At 46.7% G+C, this 26,767-nt stretch overlaps 1 long non-coding RNA gene across 2 annotated transcripts in view; it reads right to left on the bottom strand.

The window, feature by feature from the left end:
* Positions 1 to 3,373: 3,373 nt before the first annotated feature.
* LOC141098993 (uncharacterized) overlaps positions 3,374 to 26,767 on the bottom strand; it is a 73,854-nt gene continuing 50,460 nt past the window's right edge. For both annotated transcript variants that reach the window (XR_012234401.1, XR_012234400.1), the window contains exon 2: positions 3,374 to 4,057. This is a non-coding gene — a long non-coding RNA (uncharacterized lncRNA). The remainder of the gene's footprint in view (positions 4,058 to 26,767) is intronic.

Here is a 26,767-nt window from a genome sequence, read left to right as displayed (position 1 = left end):
GCTGCTTCCTGCATGCGATGTCAGTTATAGTTTTTGCCTAGGGATGCTGTAGCTGACTCTGATTGCTCTGATTGGGCCTGCTACGCTTGCTATCTGATCCCGTGTCTCTGTTTTCCCCTGTTCCCTGACTCAGTGCTTCCCTTTAGTGTGGTGACTCCCTGGTTTTGACTTGGCTTGCATCCTGACCTGCTTCTGTCTTTTGTCTTATCCATTTCCTACCATTGCTGATTCCCTAGCTTGTCTCTGACCATGAGTTTGCTTATTCCTTTGGTGCTGCGCTACAGTCTAGTATCTGACCCGGCTTGTTTAACTATTCTGCTGCCACCTGTGGTAGTCTTGCTGCTGCACTGCAGGCCAGCTCTGTTTAGGTGCAGTCCTGCTTCCACTCTACTGCCATCTTGTGGAGCCTGTACTTACCTGCATTGCAGCGGCATGATACTCATGTTACAAGGGCCATCCTGAAGAGGTGTGTGGTGTTCTTAGAATCAACATGAAATGCACCACCATGTGAAGCTCACCAGGCTGAATACAGAGGAAGTTCATCAATTGTACTATATTGCACCTAAATTTTCTCCTGATGAAGCACATTTATACAACGCAGATCTCGTGTGGTGGGTCCTTTGGTACTTCCCTTTTTTGTGGTTTGTCTCCTCCATTTCCAGGCTATGCTGTATGTCCACTATATGGTATATTGTATAGACATGTAGCCACTGTGCTTTACATTTTGCTTTTTAATCAGTCACCTATCTTTATAGTTTTTCTGTGTTCTTTTACCTCCCCTATTTGGCTAATTCCCCCCTCCCTTTTTTCTTTTTCTGTTTGCGCTTACTTTTTGTCTCTACATTAAGGCCCCGTCACACTAAGCGACTCACCAGCGATCCCGACACCGATATGAAGGTGTCAGGATCGCTGGTAAGTCGCTATGTGATCACACAGACAGCTTCACCAGCGATCAGCACAGCGATGCCGAGCGCCAGGCATCGCTGGCTATCGCTGTAGAAAATAGTATCAAAATAAAAAATATAGTTATTCTCACCTTCCGACGTCCCGTTTAGCCATCCCGCCTCTCTCCACGCTCCGGTCCCAGTGATCCTTTGCACGAATGACCGCGAGATGTCACGGTCTCGCGGGATAACAAAGTCTCGCGTTCATTCATGCAAAGGATCACTGGGACCGGAGCGTGGAGAGAGGCAGGATGGCTGAACGGGACATCGGAAGGTGAGAATAACTATATTTTTTATTTTTTTTTATTATTTTTTTACACCTGATCGCTGGTCTCCCGCCTGTCACACACAGCGATGCGTGCTGGCCAGCGGGAGACCAGCGACCAAAGAAATGTCCAGAGGTTTCTTGCAGCGATCAGCGATACCGGCAGGGGGGCCGCTCGCTGATCGCTGTCACACACAGCGATCTCGCTGGTGAGATCTCTGTTACGTCACAAAAGTTGTGACTCAGCAGCGATCTCGCTACCGAGATTGCTTAGTGAGACGGGGCCTTTAGACCTCACATGTCTGGATCTCATATTTAGAATGCTGCTAGTTTTTATGCATTGTGCAATACTCCTTTATTTCAACAGGCATTCTCAAGTTATCCAATTGTTTTACCGTAACTAGCCAGACAGCATGTACATATGCAAGTTTGCAATTAACTTGGTTTTCCTATCTACTGTCATTCTTCTGCAATGAGAGCTTTTATCTTTCATAGTGTAAGGCTGGTTTCCATGGAGCTTGGCCACTATTGCCTGCCCAGACCCTGGCCGAGTGTACATAGCAGTTACATTTCAGGAAAGGAGTTAGCTCTTTACTTCCCAGTGATCTCGCTCCAGCCCATTGATTGTTATACAGCAGTTATCTTCTAACCTCAATCACCCTCCCTCTCAGCTCTTGACTGAGCTACGGTAGAATCACAATCCCCAGCACTTGGCATCAGGGCTCTCACGGAAGCTGTGTGCTTATTCAAATTCTCTATTATCACTATATGCAAATGCAATGATACAGTAACAGTGCACACATTCCAGAACAAACTATTAAAGGTGCTTTCACATTGCGTTCTGTGTCCCCGTCGGGGCATACGTTGAAAATCCGCTGCAAACTGGGGTAGGGACACATACGCCGATGGGGCCAATAGACTGCAATGGTGATGGCAGAGTGCCCTCTGCCGTGAATTTTTTTTCAGAAGTGTACACCTACAGTAAGTGTCCACTTCCTGTCGGCATACATCCCCGAAACAAGTGCACTGCACATTGAATGTGTACTTTGTCATCACTATTGCTATCTTATTGGCCCAATCGACACATGCGTCTGGACCTCATTTTGCATGGGATTTCGGACGTATGCCCGAATGCAATACGAAAGCACCCTAAGAGCTAAACAGCTGGATGTGTTATAGCAGAACTCATCACAAGCTTTATACTTCTACTAATGCTACAGCTCTGCAACTAACCAGAATTGTCACTCAAGGAGGGGAGCCGGCCCTGCCGGGAAACACGATGTAAGGAGACTACAGACCTGTGAACTGCTCAAGAGACAACTTGAGAATACCCATTTAAGCCTTGACATACCAAATTCCCCTCTTACCATGAAACAATATTGCCTGCAGAATAACTTTTTCCTAGACTATCAGCAATCTAACATTATCCTATTACTAGTACAGCGAGACCAAAAAAATGGCTCCACTATAGGTCTCATTCTATGATTAGGAACTGTGGTTTGGTTGGACATGAATAAGTGTAACTCCATGACTGTTTTATTATGTATTGAAGGTGTGTCAGTAAACTTCTTTTATGTTTTAAACTTGTAGTTCTGGATGTATATTTATGTATGATTTTGTATACCTTATGCATCCCAAAAAAAGAAGCTGGTTCTCCCTTAGTGTTTTCTTGTAGAATATTTGATTCTGAAAATTATTCAGTGATTCATGTTACCCTACTGTTATACCAAGTGAAACTAAAGGCCAATATATGCATGACCGGGTCTGTGGGTGAGTAAATAGGGCTCTTCGATAGATGGTGCCACTATGGCGGCTGAACAATGTTTTTGTTATTCTCAGTTTAGTTATGCTGAAGGGGAACATGCAAATCTCCTGTTCTGTCTTGCATGCAATAAAAAATAAAAGATGCAAATGTTATTAATGTGATATTTGACATTTACTTGCTCTTTTCTGCATCTTTGTTTTGAGAAATGGTCATCGCTGATTATACTGAGTTATGGGTCTCCAGTACAGACAAGGCAAAGTGTTGAGATAGAGTTCACAGAGCAGGCCTTGGAAACTCTATCCTTATAATCAGTAGTGGGGTCTCTAGACACCTCCTATAACACAAAACAGCTGTTCAACTTCAACTTGGTTTCTTATGAACTCAGCGGTTAATCTGATAGTTTGTCTGGGATGTTTACTTGAACTTGCACATGAAATTTACATTTAATGTAGCATTTTAGAGGGTCCTTTCTTTTCGCACTACAAGGGATAGAGCTTGGACATTGTCTCTGTAGAAATGGAGTTGGCTTCCCTGTGCATAGTCTATGGTAGGTTACTTTGTTTCCTCCTTTAGACATGATTGGGGGATGGACTTTACCCAGTTTCATGTCCCACAAAGTATTCCTCTATTTTCAACTGCAGTTGAAGAGAGTCCAAATGAAAAGGCAAGTCCTAGCTGCCCATAATAGTGGTCAGGGCAAGGAGAGGTCAATCCTTTATACAGGAAAAGTTAATGACTTGTAGAGTTTGGCCAGTTGAATACACAGTTTCAGCAGAGTCCTTAAAAGAAAATCCAACAAAAAGCAGGAATCAAGAAAACCTTCATTTGACTAAAAAGTAATTGATAAGTTGAGTTTTGTCAACAAAATTTAGTATCTGATTTTTTGTGTATAAACAAAATTTCCCAGCAGAGCCAGATAGTGAAAAAAAATGTCTCTTCTTTTATGTCATATATGCAGCAGTCAAATCCGTAAAATCTGCAATCACTTGTGCTTCCAGAAAAGGCATCACATTTCTTTATCAAGCCAACCGGCTGGACCAGAATTCAACCCGTAAATGTCTCACCTGCCGGAACTAATTGAACCTGAAAGGCACAGACATTTAACTAAATATAATCCACAAATATTCCGATAGACATTTAAAAATGTAATATAATAAACATTTCTCATTAGGGACTATTATAATAATATCACCTATAATTGGAAGGTATAAATTAGGAACATGTATAATCAAAACATTCTACCTTTAAAAAAGGGACATGATGACAATTTAATTTATACTACTATGCCAGATATTTTACCTAAAGCATTTTATAAAAAAGTGACAATGATGTCAAGAGAGTGACAACACGTGATACAAACTTTCTGAAACTTCACCTATAATTATCTCGATAACATGCTGTGCAGATGATGCAAACACCAAACAATCATTCATGTAAAGTATGGCTGTCACACCTCTTCTTGGATCTGCTCCTATCACCAGGCACCACTTTATTCATTCTGTGGGTGTCGCTGGTGATGGACGAGATATCGAGTCCAGAAGCTCTGGGTGCGCAGGCTCCATCCAGCCACTGACATTAGTGGTGCTGTAACCTGTAACTGTAGTTCCATCCAATCTGGCAGTGAGGGTGTGTGCCTGCCATCCAGAGTAATCAGCTCCTTGCCTTGACCAATGTGCCAGCACTACACACTATTAATACTTCCAGTTTACTGCTGAGAGCTGCCAGTATAGTTCCACTTGCCTGGTTTATGTCTCTAGACTTTAGCACCGGTTGTTGCAATGGCTTTTTATGTTTAAGTCTAGGGATGGGTGGACCCGTGTATGTTTGGGTCCATCAGATTCGGCCGAACTTTATAAAAAAGTAAGGTCCTGGTACCAGAATGGTGCCATAACCTGAACCGGAACCCCATTCAAGTGAACGGGGGACCCGAAAATCTGGTGGTTCTCACACTGTCCTCTGTGTGACAGCGTGGGAAACACCGGTTCTGACCTACGATAACCTTACCCGGTCAAAGCTGCTGGGTATCGTTGTTCCCACACTGTCACACTGAGGGCAGCATGAAAACCAGCAGCTGTGATCGGCAGTGACAAGGTTACCACTGACAGGCGACTGATGACTACTACTGTCAGCCTCGCCTGCTCTCACTGACAGCAGGTGATGCTGATTAGAGTATTCATCAACCGGCACCTGTGTATAGCGGTAGATTTATTCCTAACCACAGGCACTGGAGACAAAGAAGAAGATGAACGTGGATTACGGTACTTTGTTGGATAATTTTGTTTTCCTATGTGTGTTTATTTATTTTTACTACTGGGTTTGTAATGGGAGTCTGACTGACAGATCTCCATTACTAACCCCAAAAACAATTACCTCGATTGTCACCACACCAGGGCAATCAGGAAGAACTGGGGCGGCTGTAGGCTGATATCTGTACAGTGGCATGTAATAGTTTGGGCACCCCTGTCAAAGTTACTGTTATTGTGAACAGTTAAACAAGTTGAAGATTAAATGATCTATAATTACATTAAAGATGACACATTTCCTTTGAATTTTAGGCAAAAAATGTAATTTTTTACATTTTAAAAATTACAAAAAGGAAAACGGGCCGATTCAAAAGTTTGGGCACCCTTGGAGATTTGTGTGCTCAGATAATTTTGACTAAGGTTTCAGACCTTAATTAGCCTTTTAGGGTTATGGCTTGTTCACTATCATAGTTAGGTGAGGCCAGGTGATGAAAATTTCCCATCTTTATAAAAACCAAGCCGCCTCTATCCTTGTGCCAAAAAACTGGTGGAGGCCCACAAATCAGGAGTAGGCCATAAGAAGATAACCAAGCGTTTTCATGTTGCCCTTTCCTCAGCTACTGTAGAACACTTAATAGCTGTTAAAATAGGATTTGGGTAGTTTTAATATAGAGCAGCAATAAGGGCCCCACTGCTCCTTGAAACTCTCTTCAATTTATTATTTGTACTTTGTAAAGAACATTTCATCTTATTAATATTAATTTATATTTCCTGTTTCAAAGTAAACATACCAGATTACAGACAACATTTGGTATTATTCACTGTTTTAGGTAAGTCTAACATGTAAATATTTACGCAGCAGCCTACACTACTCCCATGTTTGTTTTATTGCTTAATTAAATTTTTACCTGAAATTCAATTACTTTAATTCAAAATAGTCATTTGCAAGTGTTGATGAGTGATATTAGGGTGATTTACTGCAACTAGGGATGAGCGAATCCCTTTGTATTCGGCTGCGGTCCAGCCCGCGCTGGAAGGGAAAGGAGCAGAGAATGAGCATGCGCAGTAGCGTGCACTTGCGCTCCATTCACTATCCCGGCTTCTGTCCCTGACAATAAAGTTTGTTGAAATGCTGAGTGCAGGACAGCCAATCAGCAAACTTTGCGGCTGTAGCCCCTCCATCAGTCACTAGCATAGGTTACTAATGGCGAAGGAGAAGGTGCACAGCCGAATACACAGGGATTTGCTCATCCCTAGCAGCAACGTATCAAACTTTAATGAAATGTGGCTTTATGTTTGCCATTTGGGCCTCCCACAGGTTTAGTCACTGTTGTCAGAAAAAATGGCGTCTTCAAATTGCAGTTTTAGAGGAATGGTTACTGGTTATTTGATAATTTGGGGGCCAAAGGAGGATTTTAGGGGAAAAAATTCCAATGTTGTAGAATTCTGTGAATTTCCTGAGAGTTAAAAATGCTCACTACTAGAGATGAGCGACTGCCTTTTTTCGGGTCGAGTCGGGTTTCATGAAACCCGACTTTCTCAAAAGTCAGGTCGAACGCAATCTGCCAATTATCGTGAAAAGTCGAAGGCCAACTGAAACACGAAACCCATTGCAAGTCAATGGGGAACCAAGGTTGGCGGGGAGTGGAGGACAGGAAACACACCTACAGTGGCCATTTTAATGCCAAAAAGATCAATTCTTATTACTTAAGCTTGTCAACCTTAATTTACTTTATAATAATAGTTAGGCATTGAAAACTGGGGGTTATATGGCTAAAGTTGTGGGGGGGGGTAGGGCTGGCTCCAGATTTTTGTGGGCCCTGGGCCAAAGAGTGTCACTGGGCTCCTTTAACACATGCCACAATTCATGATCCTCTGATACGGCAGAGAAATGGCGGTATAGTACAATGAAAAATACTTCACTTCTTGTATCTCATGACTGATATCCACTTTAAATTCTCCAATAGCTCCAAAAACGGACAGTATATTACTCCATACAGTATTATGGCCACCGCATAGTGCGCTATACAGAGTAATGAGGCCCATATATTTCTCCATACAGAATCATTGGTCCCATATAATGTTTGAAACAGTGTATGATGAGCTTCACATAATGCTACAGTATATGTTGGTCCCCATGGATGAAGCTCCAGTGTCTTATGGGCCCAAATAATGCTCCATATATAATGTGCCCCATTTCTAATGCTCCAGTGCATAATGGGCCCTGTAAATGCTGCTCCAGTGTCTGATGTCCACCTTTGGAATGCTCCAGTGTATGGTGGGCCTAATATATCATTCTCCAGAGTATAGTGCTCCCCAAAAATTGCTGTCCCAACATTGAAAACAATTAAATAGGTTTCCTCGCTAGGGAATCCCTGTACTAGTCTGGACTCCTCGTCGTCCCCATCTTCCATCTCACTGCACTTGGACTATTTAGACAGAGGGCATACAGACATGATGTCATCGCGTTCTCTGACCAGAATGTCACTGTCAGGAAACGCAGAAGACGTCACGTCGGTGGAGCAGGGAGAGGTAAGTATTTTAACTTTGCGAGTGCTGTAATCCTGAGCAAGCAGGGGGGGCCCACTCGTTGGCGACGGCAGTGGCACAGGGCCCCTCATAGTACGGCGGTGTGTCTGACGGTGGGTGTGCACCCCCACTGTCAGAGACACTTGATTGTACTATGAGGGACCCTGTGCCAGTGCCGTTGCCCAAGAGTGGGCCCACCCACCTGTCCAGGGCAACTGCACTCGCACGGGTGCGTGCGCCAGGTGGTGAACCCGGCCCTGTGGGGGGAGGTGGAAAAAAATGGCATATGTTGATGTTGGACATTCAGCAGCTGCAAATGGAGTAATTGGAGAAGTCCTCGGAAGAGGAGGACAAAAGCGAGCCATTTTTCTGGCAACCTACGTGTCAGCAGGGGAGGGTGGGACAAAATCCTTTGAAACCCATGCATGGTTCATTTTAATGAAGGTTAGATCATCAACATTTTGGGTCGACAAACGGGTCCTTTTTTCTGTCAGGATTGATCCAGCAGCACTGAAGACTCTTTCAGATAACACACTAGCAGCAGGGCAAGCAAGATCCTGTAAGGCATATTGTGCCAATTCAGGCCAGGTGTCAAGTTTACTGGCCCAATAGTCAAAGGGGAATGCCCGGTGAGGGAGAACATTGATATGGGAGGAGAAGTAGGTTGTTACCATAGTTGACAACTGCTGTCTCCTGTCACTTTCAATCGATGCAGTATTACCAGTCGTGTGAGCGGTACTTGAAAGATCAGTCCAAAACATGGTCATGAAACCCCTGTGTCCAACGCCACTTCTGCTGTGTGCACCACGAACACCTTTTCCATGTTGCCCCTACGGCTCGTAGGAGAAACATCACCGCCGCTGTGTGCTGGGAATGCCTCAAACAAACGATTTACCAGAGTTGCTTGTTTGTTAGCCAATATTAGCTCTAGGTTCTCCTGTGGCATGATGTTTTGGAATTTGTCTTTATAGCGTGGATCCAGGATGCTGGCCTACCAGTAGTCCTCATCGTTCATCATTTTGGCAATGCGGGGGTCCCTTTTTAGGATCTCCAAGGCATAATCAGACATGTGGGCCAATGTTCCAGGTGTCAATGATGCACTGCGAGTGCTGGGTGGAGGAGCACTTTCTGGCAAATCAGCATCCCTCCAGTCACGCACAAACCCTGTACCTGACCTTGCCACGCCAACATTTTTTTCTTGCCCCCTGAGAAGCATCCTCCTCCCCAAAATAATCATCCCCATCATCCTCCTCCTCCTCTTCTTCCTCCACCTCGTCCACGAGACTTCCCTGAGCAGACAATCCCTGACTGTCATCAAGGCTTCCCTCCTCTTCCTCCTCGGCTGCAGACGCCTGCTCCTTAATGTGCATTAAAGTTTGCATGAGCAGACGCATAAGTGGGATGCTCATGCTTATGATGGCGTTGTCTGTGCTTACCAGCCGTGTGCATTCCTCAAAACACTGATGGACTTTACAGAGGTCTTTCAGCTTCGACCACTGCACACCAGACAACTCCATGTCTGCCCACAAACTACCTGACCGTGTATCCTCCCACAAATGAATTACAGCCTGCCTCTGTTCGCATAGCCTCTGAAGCATTTGCAGGGTGGAGTTCCACCTTGTTTCAACATCGATAATTAGGCGGTGCTTGGGAAGGTGGAGCAATCGCTGCAGCTTCTGCATACGACTGGAGTGTACGGGCGACCGGCGGATGTGCGAGCACAGTCTTCGCACCTTATGGAGCAGGGCTGTTAACTCCGGATAATTATTGAGGTAGCACTGCACCACTAGGTTCAAGGTGTGAGCCAGGTATGGTATGTGTTTGAGTTTTGAAAGAGCTATGGCTGCCACAAAATTCCGGCCGTTATCACTAATTACCTTGCCTGCCTCAAGGCCTGCCTTAAGATGTAGACTGCGCAGCCACGACTCAGTTTGTTGCTGCAAGTAGTTGACCAGTACCTGTCGCCCAAACACATCATCTTCAACACAGCCTGCTGACGCTTACCACTAGCTGTTCGATAGTGGGACACCTCGTGTGCAACTCTGGTAGCTGCGGATGGAGTGCTCGTGCGACTGCGCTCTGTGGACGAGCTTTCGCTTCTGGAGGAGGGTCGAATGCCTACAGCCAACTGTTTCCTATACCGTGGGCTAGGCAGCACTGTCCCACCGCCGCTGTCCCCTGTGGACCCTGCATCCACCACATTAACCCAGTGCGTAGTGATGGACACGTAACGGCCCTGACCATGCCGACTGGACCATGCATCAGTTGTGAGGTGCACCATTCCACTCACTGATTGCTTGAGTGCATGGACAATGCAGTCTTTCACATGAAGGTGGAGGGCTGGGATGGCTTTGCGAGAAAAGAAGTGCCAACTGGGTAGGTCATAGCGTGGTACTGCGTAGGCCATGAGCTCGCGGAAAGCTTTGCTTTCAACCAACCGGTAGGGCATCATCTCTAACGAGATTAGTTTGGCAATTTGGGCGTTCAAAGCCAGTGTACGCAGATGAGAGGATGAGTACTTTCTTGTCCTACACAGAGTCTCTGGTAGGGTGAGCTGGACTTGAGAGCTGCATATGGTGGAACTAGCGTTGGACATGGCGGACTGAGAGAGGGTTGGTGATGGTGTTGGTGGTGTTGCTGATGGCCTAGATTCTTGCGACGACACTGACATTTGCTGCTGGTGGTGTGCTAAACGGTGGGCTTACAGTGGGGGAATTGATGTAGCGTTGCTGACTACCTTCATTCGGAGCAGGTGCACATGTGGTACGTGAGGTTTGGTAGTCCATCCACGCTTGCAAGTGTGCATGGTGGTTAAATGTCTAAGCATGCAACTGGTATTCAAATTTCTCAGATTTTTCCCTCGGCTAAAGGTCTTTGCGCACTTCTTACAGATAACTTTTTTGTCTGATCATTACGATTTTGTTGAAAAAAGTGCCACACTGAACTCTTCCTACTATGGAAGACATTTTGAGACCTTGCACGCTGTGCTAATTTGACCATCTGGCCAAGCTGTCCTGCAACTCTTTTGGTTTTTGTAACACGTTTTTGGACTGCTACGGTCCTGCCAGATAACAGCTGTTGCGATGTCATTGCCTGCTGCGGATCCACCTCCTCCTCTTCTGAGCTATTGGCAGCGGCACCCTCTTCCCCCAATGGATGCCAATCTGGGTCAACAACTGGGTCATCCATCACCTCTAGAGTTGAGCGAAACGGGTCGAAAAATTTCAAAAGTCGCCGACTTTTGGCAAAGTCGGGTTTCATGAAACGAAACCCGACCCTAGGATGAGGTTGGCCACGAGGTCGGCGACTTAAGCGCCAAAGTCGCGTTTCAAAAGTTTGTTTTGCGCTCTTTTTCAGCCAATCAGGATTCACGGACACTGTGGGCAACGTGATGATATAGGCAGGGGTCACCACCATCTTTCAGAAGGGCATGCAAGTGATTGGCTTGCTTTGGTGGGCGTCACAGGGGGTATAAAAGGGCATGCACGCCGACCGCCATGTTACTCATGCTGATCTCAGAATAGGGAGAGCTACTGCTGCTGTTGATTTTGTAGGGAGAGCGTTAGGCAGGGAAGAAGACACCAAAAACTGCTTCTGCTGCTAGCGATTTTGCCTGTACAACACACCAGTCACTGTGTGTGCAGTGCAAGTGGAGGCTTTATTTTGCTGGATCAGCGGTGTTGGTTGTTAGGCTGCCTTCTAAGGCTTCCTGACGGCTGCATTGCTGTTTACCCACTGCTCTGCAAACTGCTTTTTTAAAAGCAATCCCAATTTTTTTTTTTGTCCTGGTGAGCTACTGAGCGTGCATTTTTTCACACCAAACAGCGGTGCACACTCCTCACACAGTACCGTGTAACGGCTGTTATCACAGCCACAGTGAAGCTATCTGTGTGTCACTCTGTAAGGATAAGTCGAGGACATGTTGCGTTCTTACAGACCTGCACCTTCTAGTTTTGTCTAGCTTTCATACAGTTAAATATATTTGCTGTTTGATCACATTCAAAACTATAGAGAGACGGCGTGTGTCAGTCCGTATACTTAAAAAACACGGAGCTTGACAATTTTACGTACACTGGACAGCCGTGTACGTGCACGCTCCTCTCTCAGTACCATGTAACGGCTGTTATCACAGCCACAGTGAAGCTATCTGTGTGTCGCTCTGTAAGGATAAGTCGAGGACTTGTTCCGTTCTTACAGACCTACACTCTAGGGAGATTCCTATTCTGCCCAATTCTATATACACCTTGTAGTTTGTCATACACTAGCCAATTTCTGCCTGTGACATAGCGCTGTGATATTCAGTGGGCCTCACACAATCCAAAATTGTGTCCACAAGTGTGTGCAGAAATTCAAAATCTCTGTTATACTCTAGTGACATTTTTCACACCTGCCACATCGAGCCTGTGACATAGCGCTGTGATATTCAGTGGGCCTCACACAATCCAAAAGTGTCCAGTGTCCACAAGTGTGTGCAGAAATTCAAAATCTCCGTTATCCTCTAGTGACATTTTTCACACCTGCGACATCGAGCCTGTGACATAGCGCTGTGATATTCAGTGGGCCTCACACAATCCAAAAGTGTCCAGTGTCCACAAGTGTGTGCAGAAATTCAAAATCTCCCCTGTCCTATAGACACCTTGTACCTTGTTTTACATTACTATATAGTTTGTTGGATTTTGTCTACATTTCTACCAAAAATGAGGAAGGCTGGTGGAAGAGGCCATGGAATTGGGCGGGGGTTGGCAGCTGGTAACGATGGTGTTGGTGGTGGATCTGATGGTAGTGGCAAAAGCAAAATAGGACCGAATGCAGGAGGTGTTGAGCCTGCGTCATCGTCTGGCTCCACAAGGCCTCGAAGGCTTAGTTTTCTAGGAGTTGGCAAACCGCTTTTAAAGCCAGAGCTTCAGGAAAAAGTTTTGTCTTACATTGCTGACTCAGCCACCAGCTCTATCGCCTCCTCTTCTGAAGTTGTAAAAAATAAAAGCACTGAGTCGTCATTGGAGGCTCATGTTCATGAACCACACCTTTCCTTGTGTCCTTCACCCCAACCAAGATTGAAGGATGATGCAGGCCATACTAATGATTACTCCATGGAGCTGTTTTCACATACCATGCCTGGATTATCAAGTGAAATGGTGAATTACCCAGGCCAAGATGAATCTGACATGGAGTGCACTGATGCACAGCCACTGATAGATGATTCTGCTGGTACATTCAGTCAGAGCACTACATTGTCCTCGCAGTGTACAGAGCCAGATTCTGACCCTGATGCGACTCAGGTGCCCCTTCCCGCATATTATACCACCATACACGGTGACACAGAGGAAGGTGCACATGACATTGAAGAGGAGGTGATGGATGACCCAGTTGTTGACCCAGATTGGCATCCATTGGGGGAAGAAGGTGCTGCTTCCAATAGCTCAGATGAGGAGGAGGAGCATCCACAGCAGACATCAACATCGCAACAGCTGTTATCTGGCAGGCCCGGAGCACTCCAAAGACAGGTTCCAAAAATCAAAAAAGAGTTGCTGGACAGCTTGTCCAGAGGGTCAAAATATCACAGTGTGCTAGGCCGCAAAATGTCTGCCAAAGTAGGAAGAGTGCAGTGTGGCACTTTTTTGAACAAAATCCTCATGATCAGGCCAAGGTTAACTGTAAGAAGTGCGCAAAGACCTTTAGCCAAGGGAAAAATCTGAAAAATTTGAATACCAGTTGCATGCTTAGACATTTAACCAGCATGCAATTGCAAGCATGGACACAACACCAAACCTCAAGTACCACATGTGCAATTGATCACAAAGAAGGTAGTCAGCAACGCTACATTGTTTCCCCCACTGTAAGCCCACCGGTTAGCACAGCAGCAAATGTTGAGGTGTCATTGCAAGGCCACAGCAGTCAGGGAATCCCACTGTTATATCAATGAAAGACTGAATCTAGGCCATCAGAAAGAACACCAACTCCATCACCATCATCAACCCTCTCTCAGTCCGCCCTGTCCACCGCTACTTCCACCATATGCAGCTCTCAAGTCCAGCTCACCCTCCCAGACACTATGAGTAGGTCAAGAAAGTACTCAGTCTCTCATCCGCGTACACTGGGTTTGAACGCCCACATTGCCAAACTAATCTCGTTAGAGATGATGCCCTATCGGTTGGTGGAAAGCGCAGCTTTCCGCGAACTCATGGCCTATGCAGTACCATGCTATGACCTACCCAGTCACCACTTCTTCTCTCGCAAAGCCATCCCAGCCCTCCACCATCATGTGAAAGACGGCATTGTCCATGCACTCAAGCAGTCAGTGAGTGGAAAGGTGCACCTCACAACTGATGCATGGTCCAGTCGGCATGGCCAGGGCCATTACGTGTCCATCACGGCGCACTGGGTTAATGTGGTGGATGCAGGGTCCACAGGGGACAGCGGTGGTGGGACAGTGCTGCCTAGCCCACGGTATAGGAAACAGTTGGCTGTAGGCGTTCGACCCTCCTCCTCCAGAAGCGAAAGCTCGTCCACAGAGCGCAGTCGTACGAGCACTCCATCTGCAGCTGCCACTGTTGCACATGAGGTGTCCCCCTATCGAGCAGCTAGTGGAAAGCGTCAGCAGGCTGTGTTGCAGATGATGTGTTTGGGTGACAGACACACTGCCGAGGTGCTGGCCGAGTACTATCAGCAACAAACTGAGTCATGGCTGGGCAGTGTACATCTTGAGGCAGGCGAGGTAGTTAGTGATAACGGCCGGAATTTTGTGGCAGCCATAGCCCTTTCAAAACTCAGCCACATACCTTGCTTGGCTCACACCTTGAACCTGGTGGTGCAGTGCTTCCTCAAAAATTATCCGGAGTTAACAGCCCTGCTCCAGAAGGTGCGAAGACTGTGCGCGCACATCCGCCGGTCGCCTGTACACTCCATTCGTATGCAGAAGCTGCAGCGATTGCTCCACCTTCCCAACCACCGCCTCATTATCGACATTGCAACAAGGTGGAACTCCACCCTGCACATGGTTGAGCGGCTGCGCGAGCAGAGGCAGGCCATAATGCATTTGTGGGAGGATACACGGCCATGGAGTTGACAGGTGTGCAGTGGTTGAAGCTGAAAGACCTCTGTAAAGTCCTTCAGTGTTTTGAGGAATGCACACGGCTGGTAAGCGCAGACGACGCCATCCTAAGCATTAGCATCCCACTTATGCGTCTGCTCATGCAAACTTTGACGCACCTTAAGGAGCAGGCGTCTGCAGCCAATGTTGACGAGAAGGAAGTGGTGGAGGGAATCCTTGATGACATTCATCCATTGTCTGCTCAGGGACCTCTCCTGGACGAGGTGGAGGAAGAAGAGGAGGAGGAGGATGATGATGGGGATGATTACTTAGGGGAGGAGGATGCATCTCGTGGGGCAAGTGAAAATGTTGGCGTGGCAAGGTCTGGTACAGGGTTTGTGCGTGACTGGAGGGATGTGGATTTGCCAGAAAGTGCTCCTCCACCCAGCACTCGCAGTGCATCATTGACACCGGGAACATTGGCCCACATGTCAGATTATGCCTTGCAGATCCTAAAAAGGGACCCACGCATTGCCAAAATGATGAACGATGATGACTACTGGTTGGCCAGCATCCTGGATCCACGCTATAAAGGCAAATTACAAAACATCATGCCACACGAGAACCTTGACCTAATATTGGCTACTAAAAAAGCAACTCTGGTTAACTGGTTGGTTGAGGCATTCCCAGCACACAGCAGCGGTGATGGTTCTCACACGAGCCGTACGGGCCGGGTGGCAGCTTGGCAGAGGTGTTCGTGGTGCACACAGCAGAAGTGGCGTTGGAGACAGGGGTTTCATGACAATGTTGTGGACTGATTTTTCACAGACCGCTCACACAACTGGTAATACAGCATCGATGGAAAGTGACAGGAGACAGCAGTTGTCAACTATGGTTAACAACTACTTTTCCTCCCATAGCGATGTTCTCCCGCACAAGTCATTCCCCTTTGACTATTGGGCCGCTAAACTGGACACCTGGCCTGAATTGGCACAATATGCCTTACAGGAGCTCGCTTGCCCAGCTGCAAGTGTGCTATCGGAAAGAGTCTTCAGTGCAGCTGGATCAATCCTGACAGAAAAAAGGACCCGTCTGTCAACCCAAAATGTGGATGATCTAACCTTCATTAAAATGAACCATGCATGGGTTTCCAAGGATTTTGTCCCACCTTCCCTTGATGACACATAGGTTGCCAGAAAAATGGCTTGCTTTGGTCCTCCTCCTATTCCGCGAACTTGACCTATTTCGCCTTTTGCATCAGCTGAATGACCCACATCTACATATGCCACTTTGTAAACCTCCCTAAGTGGGCGGCCCCCCCATGGCCGGGGTCACCACCTAGCGCACAAAACCGTGCGAGTGCCGTTGCCCTGGACAGGTGGGTAGGCCGACTCTTGGGCGCGGGCATTGGCATAGGGTCCCTCATAGTGCAATCAAGTGTCTCTGACAGTGGTGGTGCACACCCTCCGTCAGACACGCCGCCGTACTATGAGGGGCCCAGTGCCAGTACCGACTCCCATGAGTGTGCCCCCCTTGCTTGGGCAGGGCCCCAGCATTTGCAATGTTTACCTCTCCCTGCTCCTCCGCTGTGTAGTCTGGGCTGTCAAATCCTTCACTGGGACTGCCACTACAAATTGATTGAACTGAAAGATGATGGTTAAGATGTAGCTATACCCTGTCCTGTTGGCCGGGCTCTAGCTGCAGATGATCAGTGGCTTCCATTTGTTATGGAAGTCGACTCACAATTACATGCAGTGGTGGTTTATCATCAGCTTTCACGGTTTTCCTACTCACAAACGTGTGACATTCCGGCGCACATTTCAAAATGTGCCCTCTCATGCCAATCAAATAGAATCGCCTACGGCCTGTGGCTTCTGTCTTTTGCACTCCAAAGTTATGTGACAGATCATGATTGCCAGTGAGCACCATGTTTACATCGCTCCCTGTGATAAAAATTGGATTGAGATGAGTAACAGTGATGGAATCAACGGAAGTGCGATACAGCAAGACTTTATTCACAAACAAATGTTTTCACTGTCTCAACACACAAATTAATTGAGGGTCAGCATCGCCTATGAGAATTGTGATGGAAGTTTTTCCCATGAATAATAATTCCTAGATTTCTGCAATCAATAGCCTTTATGTCACTAATTGTATGCATCTCATTTCCTATTGTGGAGAGGCTGGACTGTATTACTGAGACAGAAATATATATGAAGATTTAAAAATAACACCAAAAGTATATAGTTGTGTATGCCTCAAATGCATTTCCTTTTTTCCACTTTTTAGATTGATGTGTAATCCATACTTAGAACACCGAGATTTTACATGTTTAAACTATGCTATATATACCTGCTATCCAGTGATAAAGTACCCTTTCTCAACTTTGTACAATCTGGTCAAATCCATACTGGGCCTGAGATCATCTGAGTCTGCCTCCTGATCTATAGACATATATTTTTAATGTGTAAACTAGGCTACATATATACGTGTTATCCGGTGAAACTGTACCCTTTATCAACTTTCTACAATGTTGTTGAATCCATACTGGGCCTGAGAACGGCTGCCGAGCTGTTAAGCAAGCTACAGCACCTGTGGTTTGGACACGTAATTTTTTCAGGAATGACGGTTAGGCCTAACTCCGGAATTGCGGTTGACCTGAACTTACTGGGAAATCATCGTTCGCGGGGAATAATCTGAATCCCAGATCCCCATCACTAACGGAGTTCAGCAGGTTATCTGCACCTGTAAGCGACAAAAGCTGGTCCTTTCAGTGTAGCGTGTATGCAGCCCCGGACATGTACTGGAATGCTAGACCTGTTATTGCTCGATCTCACGTGCCACAGCCTCGCGTATCCCTCTAATAAGCTTGACGCGTACCGCGGGGCCATGCCAGAGTCTCGGTCGTTAACGGAATAAAGCTGAGATATCTCTAGGACAACTACAAATGGACATACCACACCACACACAGAATCGACAAAGCTTGCAATCTGTCCATCTTTTCTGTAGCTTGTATGGTAGTGGTTTCCCGGGTGCAGTCCAATTAAGCCACTGGCTCCACTCCTGGTGGTGCCCTTTTGGACATTCCTTTAAGGTTCAGCTTTGCAATCATACTGCCCCCGGAAACCAAAAACTTTGCCTTCAGGGACGCTGTTTGGAGGTTCGTGGGAATAACGCCGCCCGATCAGCAGTCGGCATATGGGTCGCCCTCCCAGGGCTGTGGGGTACTCGGTAGCGGGCCGGTGTCAGTGGGATGTGTCACAGCAGTGGTGACCCGGACGGTGGCCCTGGGCGCCCATGTAAATGGCATGGTATAATGGTAAAGAGTTTATATAGATAGTTTGACGCAACCTGTGGTGTTCGGCAACATAGATGTTAGGCCGACGCTGCATGCAGATCCTCTGGGACTGATGGTGTTGTGCAGCAAAGATGGTGAAGCTCCCCACAGGTGGAGCTGGAGTCCCAGGGAAGTGTAGATGTAGTGATGGGTGAAAGGCACAGGCGGTGTAGGTGCTGGTACCCAGATGTAGCGGTGCTGGTATAACTGTAGGACACCAGAGCGTGCAGTTCCAAAGCTTTACTCACAGTCTGCAGGTTACACAGATGCCTGCCTCCGTGCTGTGTCCTTCGGGTCAGGACCTCTGCCAACCTCCGGGACCAGAATGGAAAGCTCCCTTCCAACACTCCGCCAACATGTACCTTCCTGAACGTCTCCTTTCTAGCGCTTGTGGGGGAAGCACTCACAGGACCGTGGTTCACTGAAACGCCTCCTGTCTAACAGATGTTCCTCAGACTTTACTTGTATGGCAAACAGCTGTAGCCTTTTCCTTCTGCCTCGCACACGTCGATGCTGGGGCCTCCGAGCCTTAGTTGGGTACAGTGCATTTATAGCTGCTACTTCCCCCGGTTTCTGCTGCAGGAACGTCAGTGTCCCTACAAACTCGGAGACCGGAATCCGGACCATGCGCTCCAGCTAGGAGTGAGCCTTAACTCTGCTCATCCTCCAGCTCCCCTTCTCACGTCCACACACTTCCCCTTCCCTGCACAGAGTGCCCCAACTTACCTCCTCCCGACCACAGAGAGCAGCTCCTCAGCAGTCAGGTTCAGAGGTCTCCCTGCTGGCCTGGAGTGGGAAATGTGTTGTGTGTTGGTTTCACTGCTAGAAAGATCCTTCGTTGCTCCCAAGCTTGACAACACTGTTGTGAGTTCATTTTTCCCTTCACCATTGAGTTCTGATGAACTCCCTCCTCTAGTGAAAGAAGGTAGTGAGACTGATTACCAAACACCTGGGCAGCTGGATGATGACTGGGTGGCTGGAATTGAGGACTGGATATAAGGCTGCCGACGCCCTTCTTCCTGGCTGGTGATTTTCCTGCTGGATTCTTGGAGACCAGTCTGATTCCTGCATCTCAAAGCTAAGTTTTTCTGCTCTGCTTTGTACTCTTCAGTTTTGTTTTTGTTTTGCCTTGTTTTTTGGAAGTTCTGCCATCCCCGGCCGGGGGTGAGCTGGATTCCATTTTTGTCTCTGATCTGTTGATATTTTGCTCTGTCTTCAGAATATACCAGAGTGCTGATATAGTCTTTTGAAGCCTAGCGACTTCAGGGCCTGTTTTTCCTATCAGTCGGTTGGCTCATTTTGATAGGGTTTTTGCGGATGACAGACAGCAGCTTTCCTATCCTGTCCTATGTAGTTAGCTTGGGTCCCATCATTTGCTCAACCTATCTTTCTATCTGTGTTAGTGTTTTCATCTTGCTTCACCGTCATTATATGTTGGGGGCTGCCTATTGCTTTGGGGTCTGCTCTGGGGCAGTTTAGTTTTTCCCCTTTCTGTCTTTAGGCTATATAGTTCTCCGGCTGTGATCGAGGGGTCTAGGGCACCGTAGGAACCCCCCACGGCTACTGCTAGTTGTTGTGGATAGGTTCAGGGGTCTGCAATCCGATAGCTGCCAACCTCTCTGTTTTTTCTGGACTCAGCTGGTGTTTTGTTTTTTCCTCCTTCGGTAACTCATCATAACAGAATCACCAGCCATACCACAGATCCTAGGGTACTCAATAGCAAGAGAGAATTGTAAAAAAAAAAAAAGTGTCAGAATTTTTTTTTTTTGTGTGTGCATATTTTTTCCTCTATATCTCTGAGGCCGTAGGGGGAATTTTTCTCTCAATGGAGATGAAGCAATTGTCCAATCGTGTGGAGCAGCTCGCTGCTGAAGTGCGGGGAATTTCCACCTATCTTGCTCATTCACATGCTGCTGAACCAAAGATTCCTTCTCCTGATGTATTTTTGGGGGATCGGTCTAAATTCTTGAATTTCAAGAATAATTGTAAATTATTTTTTGCCTTGAAGCCTAACTCGTCGGGGAACTCCACGCAGCAGATTAAAATTGTCATCTCTTTGCTGCGCGGCGATCCCCAGGATTGGGCGTTTTCTTTGAAACCTGATGATCCTATTCTGAATAATGTGAACGCATTTTTTCAAGCCTTGGGGTTGTTGTATGATGAACCTAATGCTATTGATCAGGCTGAAAAGACCCTGTTGGCATTAAGCCAGGGTCGGGATTCGGCAGAGTTGTACTGTCAAAAATTCCAAAAGTGGGCGGTCCTTTCTACCTGGAATGATGGTGCCTTGGCAGCCCTCTTTCGGAAGGGTTTGTCAGAAACTGTAAAAGATACTATGGTGGGATTTCCTGTTCCCTTTGGTCTTGACGATTCTATGTCATTAGCCATTCAGGTGGATCGGCGTTTACGTGAACGCAAAACTACACGAGAAATGTTACCACCTGTTGAACAAATGTCTGAACCTATGCAATGTGATAGAGTTTTGTCTAGGGCGCAACGTCAGGAGTTCAGAAGGCGTAATAAGCTGTGTTTTTTTTGTGGAGATGCCTCGCATATTATTTCTGTCTGCCCTAAACGAGAGAAACGTTGTGCACACACGTTTTCTGTGGGTGGTGTTCAACCTAAGTTTCTTCTGGCAATTACTCTGATCTGCTCCCTGTCCAAATTTTCCGCCAAGGCTTTTGTGGATTCAGGAGCAGCTCTGAACCTGATGGACTTGGATTTTGCTAAACGTTGTGGATTTCCTATGACACCTCTGCGGACGCCTATCCCTTTGAGGGGTATTGATGCTACTCCTTTGGCGAAGAATAAACCTCAGTTTTGGACCCAGGTGGTAATGCAGGTCGCCCCAGACCATCAAGAAAATTGCCGATTTTTGGTGTTGCATAATTTGCATGATACCATTGTTCTGGGTTTTCCCTGGTTGCAAATCCATAATCCAGTTCTGGATTGGAAATCTGTGTCTGTGGTGAGTTGGGGTTGTCGGTGTGCCCTTAGTGATGCTCCTGTTTTCTCCACCTCTCCCCAGTCACATGATGTTCCTGACTATTTGGCTGACTTTTATGATGTATGTAGTGAGAATGAGTCTGCGTCTTTGCCTCCTCATAGGAGTTATGACTGTGCTATTGAGCTGAACCCGGGGTGTAAACTCCCCAAGGGTCGGCTTTTCAATTTATCTGTACCCGAGCACGAGGCTATGCGATCCTATATTAAGGAGGCATTGGAGAAGGGTCATATTAGACCATCCTCTTCACCCTTAGGTGCTGGGTTTTTTTTTCGTGGCTAAAAAGGATGGTTCATTAAGGCCTTGTTTTGACTATCGTGCCCTCAACAAAATTACTGTTAAATATCAGTATCCGTTACCCCTGATTTCTGATCTATTCTCCAGAGTTAAAGGTGCTTGCTGGTTTACCAAGCTTGACCTCAGGGGGGTGTATAATCTTATTCGCATTAAGCATGGGGATGAATGAAAGACGGCGTTTAATACTCCGGAGGGACATTTTGAGTACCTGGTGATGCCTTTTGGGCTCACTAATGCCCCTTCTGTCTTCCAGTGCTTCATGATCGATATATTCCGAGACTTTGTGGATAAATTTTTGATTATCTATCTGGATGATATTTTGATCTTCTCCAAGAATTGGGACTCTCATGTGGAACATGTTCGGACTGTGTTCCGGATTTTGAGGGAGAATTCCCTGTATGTCAAGGGATCGAAATGCCTTTTTGGGGTACAGAGGATTTCATTTTTGGGATTTATTTTGTCTCCGTCAACTATTGAAATGGACCCGGCCAAGGTACAGGCCATTTATGATTGGGTTCAGCCCACTTCTTTGAAGGCCCTCCAGAAGTTTTTGGGTTTTGCTAATTTTTATCGGAAATTTATAGCTAATTTTTCTGGTATTGCCAAGCCATTGACGGATTTGACTAGGAAGGGTGCTGATGTGCTGAATTGGTCTCCAGAGGCTGTTTCTTCCTTTCAGGAGCTGAAGCGAAGATTCACTTATGCTCCGGTTTTGCGGCAACCTGATGTCTCACTCCCGTTTCAGGTGGAGGTGGACGCTTCTGAGATTGGTGCAGGAGCGGTGTTGTCCCAAAATGATCCTGTGACATCTAAAATGAATCCTTGTGCTTTCTTTTCCCGAAAGTTCTCCCCATCCGAACGTAACTATGATGTGGGGAATCGGGAACTGTTGGCCATGAAATGGGCATTTGAGGAGTGGAGACATTGGTTGGAGGGAGCCAAACACCAAGTCGTGGTCCTTACTGACCACAAGAATTTGATTTACCTGGAGTCGGCCAAGCGCTTGAATCCTAGACAGGCTAGGTGGGCCTTGTTTTTCACACGTTTTGATTTTGTGGTCTCTTTTCTTCCGGGCACTAAGAATGTCAAGGCAGACGCCCTCTCTAGGAGTTTCCTTGCTGATTCTCCTGTTGTGATTAAGCCTGCTACCATCTTAGGCGAGGGGGTAGTTCTTTCTGCCATCTCGCCCGATTTGAGACGTGCTCTAGAAGAGTTTCAGGAGGACAAACTTGAGCGTTGTCCCAGTGGGAAGTTGTATGTTCCTGACCAGTGGAGGAAGAGAGTGATGTCTGAAGTTCATTGCTCTGCATTGGCTGGTCATCCAGGTATTTTTGGTACTAGAGATCTGGTGAGTCGATCTTTTTGGTGGCCCGCCTTGTCTCGTGATGTCAGGAATTTTGTGCAGTCCTGTGGGACTTGCTCCCGGTCTCAACCTTGTTCTCGCTCTAGTGGCTTGTTTATGCCTTTGCCGGGTCCCAGGAGGCCATGGACCCATATTTCAATGGATTTTATCTCTGATATGCCTGTCTCTCAGAGAATGACTGTTATTTGGGTGATTTGTGATAGATTCTCTAAGATGGTCAATCTTGTACCACTCCCTAAGTTGCCATCTTCCTCTGAGTTGGTGCCATTGTTTTTGCAACAGGTGGTTCGCTTGCACGGGATTCCTGAGAACATTGTATCTGACAGAGGAGTTCAGTTTGTGTCTAGATTTTAGAGGACTTTCTGTTCCAAGCTGGGAATTCAGTTGTCCTTCTCCTCTGCGTTTCACCCTCAGACCAATGGGCAGATGGAGAGAACAAACCAGACTTTGGAGTCGTACTTGAGATGTTTTATTTTTGCTGATCAGGATGATTGGGTTTCATTTTTGCCCTTGGCCGAATTTGCTTTAAATAATAGAGCTAGTTCTGCCACTTTGATGTCACCTTTTTTTTGTAACTTTGGTTTTCACCCTCGATTTTCTTCAGGGCAGGTGGAGCCTTCTGCCTGCCCAGGTGTTGACACTGTGGTGGAGAGAATGCACCAGATCTGGGACCAAGTAGTGGATAAGTTGTCTCTCTCCCAGGAAAAGGCCCAGCGGTTTTCCAACCGGCGTAGGACCGTTGGTCCCCAGTTTAAGGTGGGTGATATGGTTTGGTTGTCATCAAAAAATATCGCTATGAAGGTGGCTTCTCCTAAGTTTAAGCCTAGATTTATTGGACCTTACAAGATTTTGGAGATTATTAATCCGGTCTCTTTTCGGTTGGCTCATCCTGTCACATTTAAAATTCATAATGTGTTTCTTAAGTCCTTGTTGAAGAGGTTTGTTGAACCAGTAGTTCCTGTGGTGGCACCTCCTGACCCTGTATTGGTTGAAGGTAACATGGAATATGAGGTAGAGAAGATACTGGATTCCCGTCTGGCTAGACGGAGACTCCAGTATTTGGTTAAGTGGAAGGGTTATGGTCAGGAGGATAATTCCTGGGTCTCTGCCTCTGATATTCATGCCGAAAGATTTGTGCGTGCCTTTCATCGGGCTCACCCGGATCGCCCTGGTGGCATGGATGAGGGTTCGGTGACCCCTCCTCAAGGGGGAGGTACTGTTGTGAGTTCATTTTTCCCTTCACCATTGAGGTCTGATGAACTCCCTCCTCTAGTGAAAGAAGGTAGTGAGACTGATTACCAAACACCTGGGCAGCTGGATGATGACTAGGTGGCTGGAATTGAGGACTGGATATAAGGCTGCCGACGCCCTTCTTCCTGGCTGGTGATTTTCCTGCTGGATTCTTGGAGACCAGTCTGATTTTTGCATCTCAAAGCTAAGTTTTTCTGCTCTGCTTTGTACTCTTCAGTTTTGTTTTTGTTTTGCCTTGTTTTTTGGAAGTTCTGCCATCCCCGGCCGGGGGTGAGCTGGATTCCATTTTTGTCTCTGATCTGTTGATATTTTGCTCTGTCTTCAGAATATACCTGAGTGCTGATATAGTCTTTTGAAGCCTAGCGACTTCAGGGCCTGTTTTTCCTATCAGTCGGTTGGCTCATTTTGATAGGGTTTTTGCGGATGGCAGATAGCAGCTTTCCTATCCTGTCCTATGTAGTTAGCTTGGGCCCCATCATTTGCTCAACCAATCTTTCTATCTGTGTTAGTGTTTTCATCTTGCTTCACCGTCATTATATGTTGGGGGCTGCCTATTGCTTTGGGGTCTGCTCTGGGGCAGTTTAGTTTTTCCCCTTTCTGTCTTTAGGCTATATAGTTCTCCGGCTGTGATCGAGGGGTCTAGGGCACCGTAGGAACCCCCAACGGCTACTGCTAGTTGTTGTGGATAGGTTCAGGGGTCTGCAATCCAATAGCTGCCAACCTCTCTGGTTTTTCTGGACTCAGCTGGTATTTTGTTTTTTCCTCCTTCGGTGACTCATCATAACACAACACACTCCCTAGGAGGAAGGCAATGCCACAGTGGCGACCGTACTCTTGGGGACGCCACAAGTGCACTGAGGCCCAGCCACTGCTGGATGATGCTGCTGGTACATTGACCCAGACCACTACATTCCCCTCACACTCTACACAGCCAGAATCTGACCCAGAGGAAACTCAGGTTCCCCTTCCCGCATACTATACCACCTTACACGGTGACAAAGAGGAAGGTGCAGATGAAAGTGCAGGTTCCTTGAGCAGGTGGGGGGGCATACTCATGGGCGATGGCACTGGCACAGGGCACCGCATAGTACGCAAAAGTGTCTCTGCCGGTGGGAGGGCCTAAACAGCCAAGTGCAGTGAGATGGAAGATGGGGCCGACAAGGAGTTCAGAGTAGTGCAGGGATTCCCTAGCAAAGAGACTTATGTAATTGTTTTCAATGTTGGGACAGCAATTTTTGGGGAGCACTATACTTGGTGAATGATATATGGGGCCCACCATACACTGGAGCATTCCAAAGGTGAACATCAGACACTGGAGCAGCATTTACAGGGCCCATTATACACTAGAGCAGTAGAAATGGGGCCCATTATATATGGAGCATTATTTGGGCCCATAAGACAGTGGAGCTTCATCCCTTGGGACCAACATATACTGTAGCATTATGTGGAGCTCATCATATACGGTTTGAAACATTATATGGGAATAATGATTCCGTATGGAGAAATATATGGGCCTCATTACTCTGTATAGCGCACTAAGCGCTGGCCATAATACTGTATGGAGTTATATACTGTCCGTTTTTGGAGGTATTGGAGAATTTAAAATGGATATCAGTCATGAGATGTAAGAAGTGAAGTATTTTTCATTGTACTATACTGCTATTTCTCTGCCGTATCGGAGCATCATGAGTTGTGGTATGTGTTAAAGGGGCGCTCTTTGGCCCTGGTCCCACGAAAACCTGGAGCCAGCCCTCCCCCCACAACTGTAGCCAAATAACCACCATTTTTCAGTGCGTAACTAGTATTATGAAGTTAATTAAGGTTGACAAGCTTCAGTAACAAGAATTTATGCTTTTGGCATTCAAATGGGCACTGTTGGTGTGTTTCCTGTCCTCCTCTCACTGCCGACTTTAATTCTCCATTGACTTACATTGGGTTTCGTGTTTCGGGACGACCCTGACTTTTCCCTATAGTCGGCCGATTTTGCTCGACCCAACTTTTGGAAAAGTCGGGTTTCATGAAACGAAACTCGACCCTAAAAAAAACAAAAGTCGCTCAACACTAATCACCTCCTCTTTAATTTCATGTGCACCTTCCTCTGTGTCACTGTGTAAGGTGGTATAGTATGCGGGAATAGTATGAGTTTCATCAGGGTCTGATTCTGCCTCAGTACACTGCGAGGACAATGAAGTGCTCTGAGTGAATGTACCAGCAGAAAAATTTAGCAGTGGCTGTGCATCAGTGCACTCCATGTCAGATTCATCTTGGACTGGGGAATTCACGATTTGACTTGATAACCCAGACATGGTATGTGAAAAGAGCTCCATGGAGTAATCTGTAGTGTGGCCTGCCGCATCCTTCACTTTCGGTAGGGGTGAAGGACACAAGGAAAGGTGTTGTTCCTGACCAGGAGCCTCCACTGATGACTCAGTGTTTTTATTTTTTGAAACTTCAGAAGAGGAGGTGAGAGAACTGGAGGCTGTGTCAGCAATGTAAGCCAAAACTTGTTCCTGAAGCTCCGGCTTTAAAAGCGGTTTACCTACTCCCAGAAAAGGGAGCCTTCGAGGCCTTGTGGAGCTAGACGATGACGCAGGCTCAACACCTCCTGCCTTAGGTGCTATTGTGCTTTTGCCACTACCAACAGATGCACCACCACCACCACCATCAGGACCAGCTGGCAACCCCCGCCCACTTCCACGACCTCTTCCACCATAGTTCCTCATTTTTGTGACAATGTAC

This window comes from Dendrobates tinctorius, unplaced genomic scaffold (assembly GCF_039654945.1).
Source record: "Dendrobates tinctorius isolate UK_male_01 unplaced genomic scaffold, ASM3965494v1 ptg000097l, whole genome shotgun sequence".
Classification (NCBI taxonomy): Eukaryota; Metazoa; Chordata; class Amphibia; order Anura; family Dendrobatidae; genus Dendrobates; species Dendrobates tinctorius.
This window is presented reverse-complemented; position numbering and strand designations above follow the sequence as displayed.